Genomic DNA, 12,406 nt, shown 5'->3' with positions numbered 1-12,406 from the left:
CCCCCACCCCCGCTACCACCACCACAACAGCAGCTGCCGCTAGCCCCTTGTGCGAACAACTTGTGCCAACGCCCCCCTCCCCTGAGAATATTGGATATATCTCACAGATTTCTATGAAATATTGATGGAGGAATATTTTTTTTCAAGGCGCACTGGAGGGGTACTGCTCTCACTTGCCACAATTGGCGTGGAATGAAAGGCCATTAAATAAGGCATTCATTCATTAATTATGCCATTCAATAAATCATTTAAAAAATCAATATGCAATACTAAATAATTTAAAGTCCACTCCAATACAAATTCCTTGAACTCAAACAATGTTACATGAAATGTAGACGTTGAATTGCTGGAAATAACTACAATAAATTAAATCCTAATTAATACTAAAATTAAATAATATTTTTCAAAAATTTGAAAATCAACTCAATGAATTAGTCATTGAATTAAACCCCCCCACAATCTATTGCATATAAATGTCATCAAATAAAATCAATTAAATTCATTTTCAAAAAGTCATTCAAATGTCATTCAGGACGCGAAGAAGAAAAGCTCTTTCTTGTGAATGAACGAATGAGTCATCAATTCCAAAATAATGCGATTGAACATTCCAATCAATCTGTTAATTTGATACAAAGTACATTAAATAAACATTTTGTGAATTAGTAATGTAAAAAAAATCGACTGTACTCGCCACCAAATTTCAAGTCGACTAAAATACATGAGATATTTTTAGTTCCGTGAAATAAAAAACATCAAAGAAAAATAATTGAAATCAGACTCTTAAAAAAAAAAAATAAAACAACTTGGCTAAGAGTTGTTGTCTTGACCTGAAATGGCAAATGTGCAGACTTTGAGCAGCTCATTTAGCCCCTCACCAAACACTTTAACGCAAAGACCACGCGGGGACCCTGGCGGCGACCCGGACCATCTGGCGCATGCTCGCGCCGCCCGTACCCGAGGACGGGCCACTAGGGGGCTTTGCGGCATCTATTCGTTCACCTCAAACCAGATGACAAGGTAATCGCGTCAAGCTTCCCTCAGAAATGTCACGGCATCTCTGAAAGACGACGTCACAAGCAAGTCATTTTTTGGGTGGCTTCAAAAAATAAAATTGCAATTGACTGGGCGTCAATTCTACTTTGCTATTGATTTGAATAGTTTGAGAAACGTTCGGTTTTTGTTGTTGTTTAAAACATTTTGTTTTCAGTGACAATTTTTTTTCCCAATGATTTTCAGCCTTTGTCTTTGTTCACGATAATCACTTTGTATCATCTTTTAATTCTTCACCATTTTAAACGTAGATTTTTATTCATTTCATTTTTTTGCGCGCCGATGGCATTCTATGGCATGAAATCCTGTCTGTGGAGGCTATGATGAATAATGACCTCTCAAGCGAGCGCAGAATCACGTCAACGTTTAAAACCCCAACCCTGGTTTAAAGCCCTAATTCCAAACCCTAACCCTAATTTGAAACTCTCTTTTGAAACCCTAACCCTTGTTTGGAATTCTCATTTTAAACTCTCATCTAAGTTTAAAGACCTAATTTGAAACCTTAATCCAGGTTTAAAACCTTAATTTGAAATGCCAACACTAATTTAAAAACCTAACTTTAGTTGAAGGACCGACAGTAACCTGAAACCCAAACCCTAAATTTAAACTCTCATCTGATACTGTAATTCTCGTTTAAAGTTATAATTGAAACCCTAAACCTCATTTGAAACCCTAACTTTAGTTTGAAATGTAAAATTCTCATTTGAAACCCTAACTCTTGTCATTTGAAACACTATCTTGGGTTTAAAAAAAAATCCAAACTTCAAACCCGAGTTTCGGCCGTGACGAGAATGCCTTCTCGGTCTCTTCCGAATTCCGATTTTCCGTATGCCGTGCGAATCAGCCGTAGCTGCGCTCTCTGCGCGTCGTCTTTGCGCTCATCCTCGGTGCTCATCCATCATCTCCCTGTGCGGCCGACAGACTTGATGAAGATGTTTGGAGGACGAGTAGAGTGCGCGCATCCGCTCTGGAGTACGGCGAGCGGGGCTCCGCCGGGAATTCCGACTGATGCAAATCCCTCGCGTCGGCGCATCCGAGATCCATGAAGACGCGTCAACCAAATCGTTAGACGGGCAAGCTGCAACAACGCGGAACTGGAAAATTTGCAAAATGGAAAAGGGGCAGGAAATATCACCGAGGGGCGGGGCCTCCAGTCAGGGTTTGAAGCCAGGCTTCGGGGTTCATATCCACGGCTAAGCTGTTGAATGCGCATGGCTTCCAATTCCGCTTTTGAGCAGGAGTTGGCGTTTCGCGCAATCATCAGTTTTCAAAATAAAGTTTGAAATTAGGGTTTCGAGCTAGGGTTGGCGTTTCAAATGAGAGTTTAAAACCAGGATTGGTTTTTTTGCTTTTGGTTTTTAAGTAAAAAAGTTTTGCATTCGGGTTATCAATCAGAGTCAGGGTTTCCAATTGGGGTTTTGAGTCCGAATTAGGGTTTCAAGGTCAGACTGAACTACCAGAGACAAACTTTTTGTGTGTGTGTGTGTGTACGTTGTTGGCCAGTAAAAATGATTGTGGAGTTTGATGAATGGATGCGTCAGACGGGGCCGAAGGAGGGCCAGCATTATGACCGCTGCCGTTAGCACACAAGCCCGTTAGCCAAGGCGCTAACCCCCAATCAGGAGCTCTCGCCGATGAACGGCCGAAATCCAAGCTGAGCTGGTGCGCGGTGCGAACAGCCATCATACAGGCGACGCGTCCCGTGCGTGATTAATTCATGAGCAAAAAAAAAAAAAAAAAAACCAAAAAAAAAAAAACAACGGTGCTGGGAAATGACAAGGACAACAACACGGAGGTGAAATGTTTCTTAGGTGCCCCAAAAAGTGGCCGGCTATCACTTTAAGGATTAACGGCAGCGACTTTGTCTCTTGTCTCGACGTAAGCCTCTTAAGGAAAACCCCGCGGGCCGCCGGGCGCTGAGAACGTCGCTTTAGCCGCATTCTCTGCCCGCTAATTACATGCTATCTGCCTGCTAGCAGCTCATTTGCATGTGCGCTAACAAGAAAAAAAAAAAAAAAAGAGGCCATTAAGGAAAGGAATACGGCACCAAGTCTGAACGGTTCAAAGATTCAGGAGGACCTTCAAGATTGGAAAAAAATAAAAGTCATAATAATCCCCTCTGCTACGTGTTCTTCATGTTTGCTCAAGTCCTTTCATCTGCCAAAAGCGAATCCCAATGAAACATATAAAAAGTATCTTTCATCGAGGTCAAGTCGATCCGAGACAACTTTACCTGGAGGCATCTTCAACCAATCCACATCGACACACACAAAAATACGGAGGCCAAACACCAGCCGAAACTCACGCTGAGAAGTCACCCCACCAAGCGATGCCACAAACATCAGCCAATCGTATAAAATCGGGAAAGGCTGGACAAGAAGAAACCACGCCGTGAAGCGACAATTCACGGCGAGAAGTCACGTCGCGGAGTGACGACACAAAGCGGCAACACGAAGCGAGGCCACCAAGTATCTCCTCGTCAAAACAACCGATAGGGCCAAGGTGGGACACCGGATTCCAGCGCCCAGAAATGACCGACGTCCCATCCCGCCTCGACCTCTGCGCGTTCCCTGTTGGTCCGTCATGGCCCGAGGATGCTGCATAGACACATCTCAATCTATTTATCGATCTACAAGCATTCGGCCAACGGGATGCCAGGATGATGCTTTAGTAGCCAATGGCAGAGCAGCTTGAAGAGTGATGCGTTCAGGAAAACTAGGAGATGGGAGTAGCAGCCCATACTGTATTTTTACCTTTCGTATCTTGAAATTTCTTTCGGAAATAGAGGCAATATTTTCCTATTGAGCCGTTTTGTAACTTGGAAATGTTCGTCGGAAGAGACGTTCGTAAGTCGAGGTACCACTGATTCCATAACATGTCACCTCGATCGGCAAGGTTGGCCTTGTGGCAATCGAGAAGTTCGCAGCGCACCGAGCTCCTCACACGGAGAGGTGATCCTGTGCCATAACAATTATGGGATGCAACAGGGCACAGTTAAAGCCCCGCACCGTTTTACAAACGAGGCACTCAGCGCGTTCTCGTGTTGTCGAGCCCGCGGCTCTGCGGAGAGCTCATCCATTTTTCAGGCCTGAACAAACCAAGTTGTGTCTCGTAAATATTTCACGGCTCTCTTGGCGGCGGAGGCGCCGTCTCTCGAGGCGTCTCTTCCTTCCTCCGCCGGCGTCTTCTCGCTTTCACCGCGTTGGACGACGGCGTCGCCGCACCGGCACGTCCGTCTCACTTTTCTCCCGACGCCGGACAGGCGGCGGCGCGCGCTGTGTTCTTTAAGACGCGCCAATTTATTGAGAGCTTTCCCGCAAGTGGCTGGAATGCGAGACACCGAGGTTTTTTTTAAATATATATTTTTTTCCAATCTCCATCGGCGCCTCGCTGTTCTGCCAACCTACCGACGAATTAGCCGTCAAAGCAAAATCACATTCCACCAAACCAACGTGCCTGCCAACCAACTCACCGCTGACCTACCGACAGGCCGACCTGTTGTCCCTTCTAGCCAGCCACCACTTTGTACCTGACCAAACTACAAAGTCCAATTGATTGATGGCCCGGAGCGACGGATCATTTGTTACTTGAGGTCCTTTGTTTCCATCCTCGCGACTGATTTACTCAACCAACCTCGTGGCCTACTTGATACGATGCAAAGAAGCAATCTACCGCGACCTAACTTTCCATCTTAAAACTCATTCAGTACCAGCCAATTCTGGACCAAGTCTGAAAAGACGTTTAAAAACGTCTTTGGGAGTGAATGAGTTTTAAGCAACCTCGTGTTTTTTTTTTTCTTCTACGTCTTGATCAACCTACCCATTTGTCTGACATACTTGTGCTCCATTTCCTACGCCTGGGTCAAAGGAACTCAACGTGCACAAAATCCACAACTCCCCAGCGAGTGGGTCTGGTGTGGATCGACAGTACCGATTGCTTGGCTGACCCGCCGACCAACCGGAGTGAACGCCATCAAACCCATGAGAAACAAAAGCGACAATCAACGGTCGGTGAGTTGGTTGGCAGGCACGAGGTAACGAGCGGCGCGACGGCACAGAGTCACGACAGAACCTGGCCGACCAAACGACCAGCGACACATGCGACCGACAGACCCCAAGTGGCCCCTCCCACCTCATTTGCATACCGCGCTGGCATGCGCCTCAGTGAGGCGGCGTGACGGAAATAGCGCCGAGGATCGCGTGCTTTGTGGAACGCGGCTTTCGGCAGCGGAAAGTGGCGGAGGAGACGAGGTGATTCATCATGTTTGCATTTGAATTAGCGCGGCGGTGGCACGGACCGCCGCATTGTGACAGCGCTGCTATTCAACAGCGTCTTTTGCCCTCGGTGATAAAGGGCTTTAAAACTTTTCTGTTCTTATTTCAGACGCGGCTTATTCATGGCGATGTCAAGTCTGAACGACGGAAACCCTGCTGAGGTGGAATCTGAAGGAAAAAAAAAATCAAAAGTGGAATCGTGCGGGCAAGGTCACCTGTTGCGACGGCGTATCAGTCACATTAGCGTTCAAGAACGCTTCAATCCAAGAAGCCGGCCTAGGGAGCCTTCGCTCAAAAGTGGTCCTCAAAAGCGACAAGATGAATGTTCACTGTTCCCTCACCTGGTGTGCATACACACCAGGCGAACAAGCGTCTCATTAGCGACTTCCAAAGAATCTTCCTGAAGTTTTCATTGCAATTCAGGAGCCCATCGGAAAAATGTCAAAATGGCCAAAACGGGTCCAAGAGCCTCGGCATCTCTCAGGCAGACTTGCGAGTCTCAAATTGCCGTTCCGTCACAGCAAAACAAGAACACAAGTGATTTCGCAATGCTGTGGCCAAGAAAGTTTTGGTCGCTTTGGAAGGTAACAGTAATTAGCAACGGTGCGAAGGAACGTCGGCGCGACTTCATACGGTGATGGAACAACAGGAAGTCGTGATGTCATGACACAAAGTCACAGCATGATGTAATGACACAGGAATGTCGCCGCATTAACTAACAACAGGATGCGACTGCGCGATGGAGTGACGAGAAGTAACAACATAAAGTAATCACACCATTTTTCGCGCAGAGTAACAACACAAAGTAACGAATAATACGAGCACGCAGTGCGACGGTGTAGCGCAATGGCAGAAAATACAGACGGAAGGCAACAACGCAATGCTCGGTAACGGTAAAAGTAACCGCGCCGAGAAGTAACAGTGCGGGGTAACAACGCAAAGTAACAACGGGAAAGAGCGGCGGCAAGTCACGACGTAAAGTGACGCCACCAAGTACCCTTACGAAGAAAGAAGATGACACAGTACTGTGAGTTCAAGTGGATAATACACGATTTTTAGCACAAAGTAACAACAAAACGTACGGAAAAACAAACGCAATATAACGACGCACTACAACAACAAAATAGAGATGTAACGTAACGACGCAAAAAACGACGCTAAGTAATGGCAAAGGCGGAAAGGAAGTGACGCTCCGGTGTGAAGTCATGGCACGAAATAACAGCACGTCGAGTATGAAAACAAATGCCGCTAGGGCCGCCGTTTCCGCTTCGTGACACAAAATGGCGGGGCGTGGGCATGGGATGCTGCCTGGAAGCGGCAAGCAAGGCGGGGTGAAAACAAGCAAGCATGCTTGATTCCAGTGGGGCCAAGAATATGAGAACTAGCGCAGCCATTAAACAACACGGGAGGAAGTGAAACGCTGGTACCTGCGTACTCGTTATTACGTTAAAAGTCCTGAAAGCACCACAATCCAATTAAGCACATTGCTTTCCTCTGGACTTGTTTATTTGTGTGTTGGATTGCTCTCATTTGCACTCGCTGGAGAAAGTAATGGCACACATTTATCACCCGGATGCTCGACAATATTTATTTGGGGTTTAAAAAAAACAAAGACAAAACGACAAATGTTTGAGCCGGTAGGTATTACAAATGGCCGGGATGTGACACAAAAAAGACGCGTCACGTCCTTACGTGCTTTTGCCTCATCAACTCTCGTTGGAAATTGTTGTCGCGGGCGCCCGACTTGCAGCTACAATGAGCTGTGCTAATTGGAGCTAACTTAGCATAACTGCTGTGCCTACGGAAAATGTTGGTGCTGATCAATTGTTGAGCGGTGAACTCAAAAAGGCACCAAAAGAGCGATGGCGGATGCGCCCAGCTCGCACGCGATCTCCGACTCGCGGCCGGCCTCGTGATCATCGACAACATGATTCTATGGGTGAGCATGTCGCCCTGGGGGAGGTCTATCTATCTGGTAGCGTTTGCTGTAAAAGTGCCCAACAAACGGACTCCAGAACGCCGCCTGTTGACTAACCGGCGCTACGACCCGCCACCGTGACGCGCGTTGGCGGGCTTGCTAACGCCCTAATGTCGTGATTAGCTCTCTGTGAGTTCATTAACTTTACGAGCGGATGGCACAGCGACAGGAAATAAACGTGGCTTACGAGTCAATTGTGGGTGCAAGCTGCCGCTTTTTTTTTTTTTTCTGTTCCAACAATGAGCCACCTGCTCCCCTTTAAGTTGGATGCTAACGAGAATGTGCGTGCACATGAGTACATGTGTGTGTGCTGGGTTATACCGCTCGCAATCAAAACCTAATTGACAAAAGGGTGAGAGAACGTCGCCTTTGGATGTTGGCTCGGGCGCTAATGCTAATGCTGCGTCATTGCGACCCAAACCTCAAAATCCCTTCAGTATATTTGAGAAGCGGGTTGCCCCCTGGTGGCCATTACCAACCATGCAGACATGAAAAAAAACAGGCGAATGATAACCAACACGAACAAGCTCGTTTTTTGTCTTCTTTTGTCCCAAAGCCCATTTGGCCTTGTCGTTGTTCGCGTTTGAACGAGTCCCCGGAGCCACGTTTGTTTGAAGCGTTAATTCGTGAGCCGGCAAAATGCCTTTCAGGAGCAACGGCGGGCGAAATAAAAGACGACTTCAAAACAGCCGTCCTCCTCTGCGCGGGGAACAATTGTTCCAATTACGCCACCTTTTGTCTTTTGCCGCGAGGATGTGAGGCTGTTGCCATGGAGACGCTCGCACCGTTGGTCGGCCGGTGATGGGGTGGTACGGGAGAAAAATGACATCGGCCTCAAATAAATGACCATTTTGAAGGCTTTGAAAAATTGCATTTTTCAAATTTTCGCTTGGGAGTGTTAAGACGGAAATGTTAAAAAATTTAGCCCCTCAAACCAATTTTAGCTAGCAACATCAAATTTGGGAGGCGTGCCTATCATGACTAGACCCACCAAAAAATGTACAAAAAAAATCGGAGCTCATTTTGACCAATTTTCCAGGGGTCCTTTTCAGACAAAAGTGTCGCAGAGATTTCGATCAATGATTACAAAACTCAAATATTTAAAGCATTTGTATTTTCCTGCCGACACGTGCCCCCCCCCCCCCCAACTCCTCCCATGTTACCAACACTACCAAATGTAAAGCTGGCACACTAAACAGATTGGAGAGGTCACAATAACTTGTAAACAGTTTCAGTTGTCATTGCATGGAGGCAGAGGGCGGCAGCTCAACTTGACATCTCGCCATCAGGCAAAAGTGAGAGGATGTGATGGTCGGATTGTTTCGATGTCGACATGCTGCCGCGCCGGAGCGCTTTCGCGAGTGGCTGAGATTTCCATTTTGATGTGCCGTGAGTCGTCTCAGCACGTCGCCTGTAAACACGTGCGACCCCGCTGGCGGCTCGCGTGAGGTCAGCGCCGCTTTAATGACCTCGCTGCACGGAGGCAAGCATCAACGCAGTGTGCGGCACGTCTTGTGCGGAAGTGCGGCAGTGTGTGCTTGTGTTGATGGACCACAACCCGCCTACATTCGCTCAGGGACGCAAGCATCCGAATGCACCCAAGGTTTGGCAGTTGAGTGCTTAGCTCAGAAATTGTCAAGCTTTATTTGATGGTTAGCCACTGTCGCGTGGATTTTTAATCGCGATCAGGTTTTAATGTTATCCTATGATTACTTTTTGGCAGTGAAAATGATACTGTATTGTTTTACACTGTGACACTTTTTGCTGTTTTGTTTATTTTTATTCAACCTTTATTAACGGTGACCTACATTTATATATGTATAGCATCTCCTTTTGGTTTCACATTATAACACTGTACTATAATTATCCACAGTTACGATACACAGTATATAACTGTTGTAACACACGCTTTTAAGATTACACTGTAATGCCATATACCAGTGGCGCCAAAGTGCATACGTATTGTACGGCGCCCGTTGCCAACATTTTGGCGCTCAAGTTACTAGACTGAAATGACTTTGCACACTTTGACAGCCTGTCACAGTTGCCGTGTCACAGTTGCCGTTCCGAGAGATCATTTTTTAATCAACCAGGCTCACTCAAGTGTGTTGTTTTATCTGACAAAATCGCAACTGTGGTTCTGATGTCACTCTTTCTCTTGAAACCAAAATCTAGAGAGAAAAATAGCGTCCGGTAGAAATTTAAGTATAAAATGTTGATGCCCTTTATTGTTTTTTTTTTAACCTTAAAAATGTCTTTTACCATATTATTCGATAGCAGCCCTAAACTTAATGCTTATTTGTTGCAGTTGAAAATGTTAACGTCAAGTTCACTTATGGCCGATGATGAACAAGCCACTCAGTTGCGCATCATGATTCCAACAAGACAATCTTGAAGGTGTTGACAAGAGAGTTGACTTTCTTGTTTACTTTTGCCGGATTTATAACTGTTATTATTTTTCCACGGTATTCAGCGGCGGACTAATGAGGCTGGAAATTGCTTCTACCTTTTAATGAGACACCCTCGCTGCGGCGCGTCGAACCTGGAGGCGGCGTGGAGGTGGGGGGGGGGGAAGAAAACTAATCGCTTCATTTAAAACGGACCAAACAGGCAGCAGTTTCAGCAGCATATGTAGCAAGAAGTGAGTTGTCGTCAAACGGCAACTCATTACCGGTCCAAATTTAGCAGCTAAGCGACACGACGCTGAAATAACCGGATGAGATCAAGCGCCTCGGTTCGTCACAGTATTAAACATGTTTGACGTCGACTACTTGGAGACGGTCATGCTCGGCAGATTCGTGCATGTACACTTCCAAGAAAGTCATACACTTGCCACCCGAGATTCGAAAGCAGGGGCCCTCGAGGGCCCTTATCCAGCGCGGTTTAACATATTTACCACAGTTGTTAAGTTGTCTGAAAGTGCTTTCAAAATACAGCCAAGTTGAGTAAAGCATCCCAAACATTAAGTTTGATTCTCGTCTGTTTACGTTTGGTCGACTGAACGTTCAATACAATACAATACATCCCGATTTATATAGCGCTTTCGCAACAGCAGCAGCTGTGTGTAGCTGTTCGGGAAACTTTTTTGCGCGGCTCGCGTGAGGTCAGCGCCGCTTTAATGACCTCGCTGCACGGAGGCAAGCATCAACGCAGTGTGCGGCACGTCTTGTGCGGAAGTGCGGCAGTGTGTGCTTGTGTTGATGGACCACAACCCGCCTACATTCGCTCAGGGACGCAAGCATCCGAATGCACCCAAGGTTTGGCAGTTGAGTGCTTAGCTCAGAAATTGTCAAGCTTTATTTGATGGTTAGCCACTGTCGCGTGGATTTTTAATCGCGATCAGGTTTTAATGTTATCCTATGATTACTTTTTGGCAGTGAAAATGATACTGTATTGTTTTACACTGTGACACTTTTTGCTGTTTTGTTTATTTTTATTCAACCTTTATTAACGGTGACCTACATTTATATATGTATAGCATCTCCTTTTGGTTTCACATTATAACACTGTACTATAATTATCCACAGTTACGATACACAGTATATAACTGTTGTAACACACGCTTTTAAGATTACACTGTAATGCCATATACCAGTGGCGCCAAAGTGCATACGTATTGTACGGCGCCCGTTGCCAACATTTTGGCGCTCAAGTTACTAGACTGAAATGACTTTGCACACTTTGACAGCCTGTCACAGTTGCCGTGTCACAGTTGCCGTTCCGAGAGATCATTTTTTAATCAACCAGGCTCACTCAAGTGTGTTGTTTTATCTGACAAAATCGCAACTGTGGTTCTGATGTCACTCTTTCTCTTGAAACCAAAATCTAGAGAGAAAAATAGCGTCCGGTAGAAATTTAAGTATAAAATGTTGATGCCCTTTATTGTTTTTTTTTTAACCTTAAAAATGTCTTTTACCATATTATTCGATAGCAGCCCTAAACTTAATGCTTATTTGTTGCAGTTGAAAATGTTAACGTCAAGTTCACTTATGGCCGATGATGAACAAGCCACTCAGTTGCGCATCATGATTCCAACAAGACAATCTTGAAGGTGTTGACAAGAGAGTTGACTTTCTTGTTTACTTTTGCCGGATTTATAACTGTTATTATTTTTCCACGGTATTCAGCGGCGGACTAATGAGGCTGGAAATTGCTTCTACCTTTTAATGAGACACCCTCGCTGCGGCGCGTCGAACCTGGAGGCGGCGTGGAGGTGGGGGGGGGGGAAGAAAAACTAATCGCTTCATTTAAAACGGACCAAACAGGCAGCAGTTTCAGCAGCATATGTAGCAAGAAGTGAGTTGTCGTCAAACGGCAACTCATTACCGGTCCAAATTTAGCAGCTAAGCGACACGACGCTGAAATAACCGGATGAGATCAAGCGCCTCGGTTCGTCACAGTATTAAACATGTTTGACGTCGACTACTTGGAGACGGTCATGCTCGGCAGATTCGTGCATGTACACTTCCAAGAAAGTCATACACTTGCCACCCGAGATTCGAAAGCAGGGGCCCTCGAGGGCCCTTATCCAGCGCGGTTTAACATATTTACCACAGTTGTTAAGTTGTCTGAAAGTGCTTTCAAAATACAGCCAAGTTGAGTAAAGCATCCCAAACATTAAGTTTGATTCTCGTCTGTTTACGTTTGGTCGACTGAACGTTCAATACAATACAATACATCCCGATTTATATAGCGCTTTCGCAACAGCAGCAGCTGTGTGTAGCTGTTCGGGAAACTTTTTTGCCAAAACCCCCTTACGTTCTTTGATTTTTCCAAAAGGACTTTAAAAGCTCAAATTATACCCCAAGGGCATGTTTTCATTGATGATTCCGATCTGTCTTGGATGTATTTACAGAATGCGCACGGCCTTGAACACTCAAAACGGTCTTTGATGCTTATGAAAACACGTGCGTTGGGGTCACTGACCAACGAGTGTCTTTGATGCTAAAAAAAAAATCATCCAGAGGCTTCATTTCACAGTCTGAAAAGAGTACGCTTCATGGCTACGTGAAATGTGTGCTCGCGCGCCAGTGCACTCGCGTGTCGTCGAGTTGTGACAAGCAAGCGAACAAGCGCTGAGCGGGAAACACAAAGCGCGGTCGTC

Source organism: Hippocampus comes, unplaced genomic scaffold (assembly GCF_001891065.2).
Source record: "Hippocampus comes isolate QL1 unplaced genomic scaffold, H_comes_QL1_v1.1 scaffold7, whole genome shotgun sequence".
NCBI classification, from domain to species: Eukaryota; Metazoa; Chordata; class Actinopteri; order Syngnathiformes; family Syngnathidae; genus Hippocampus; species Hippocampus comes.
This window is presented reverse-complemented; position numbering follows the sequence as displayed.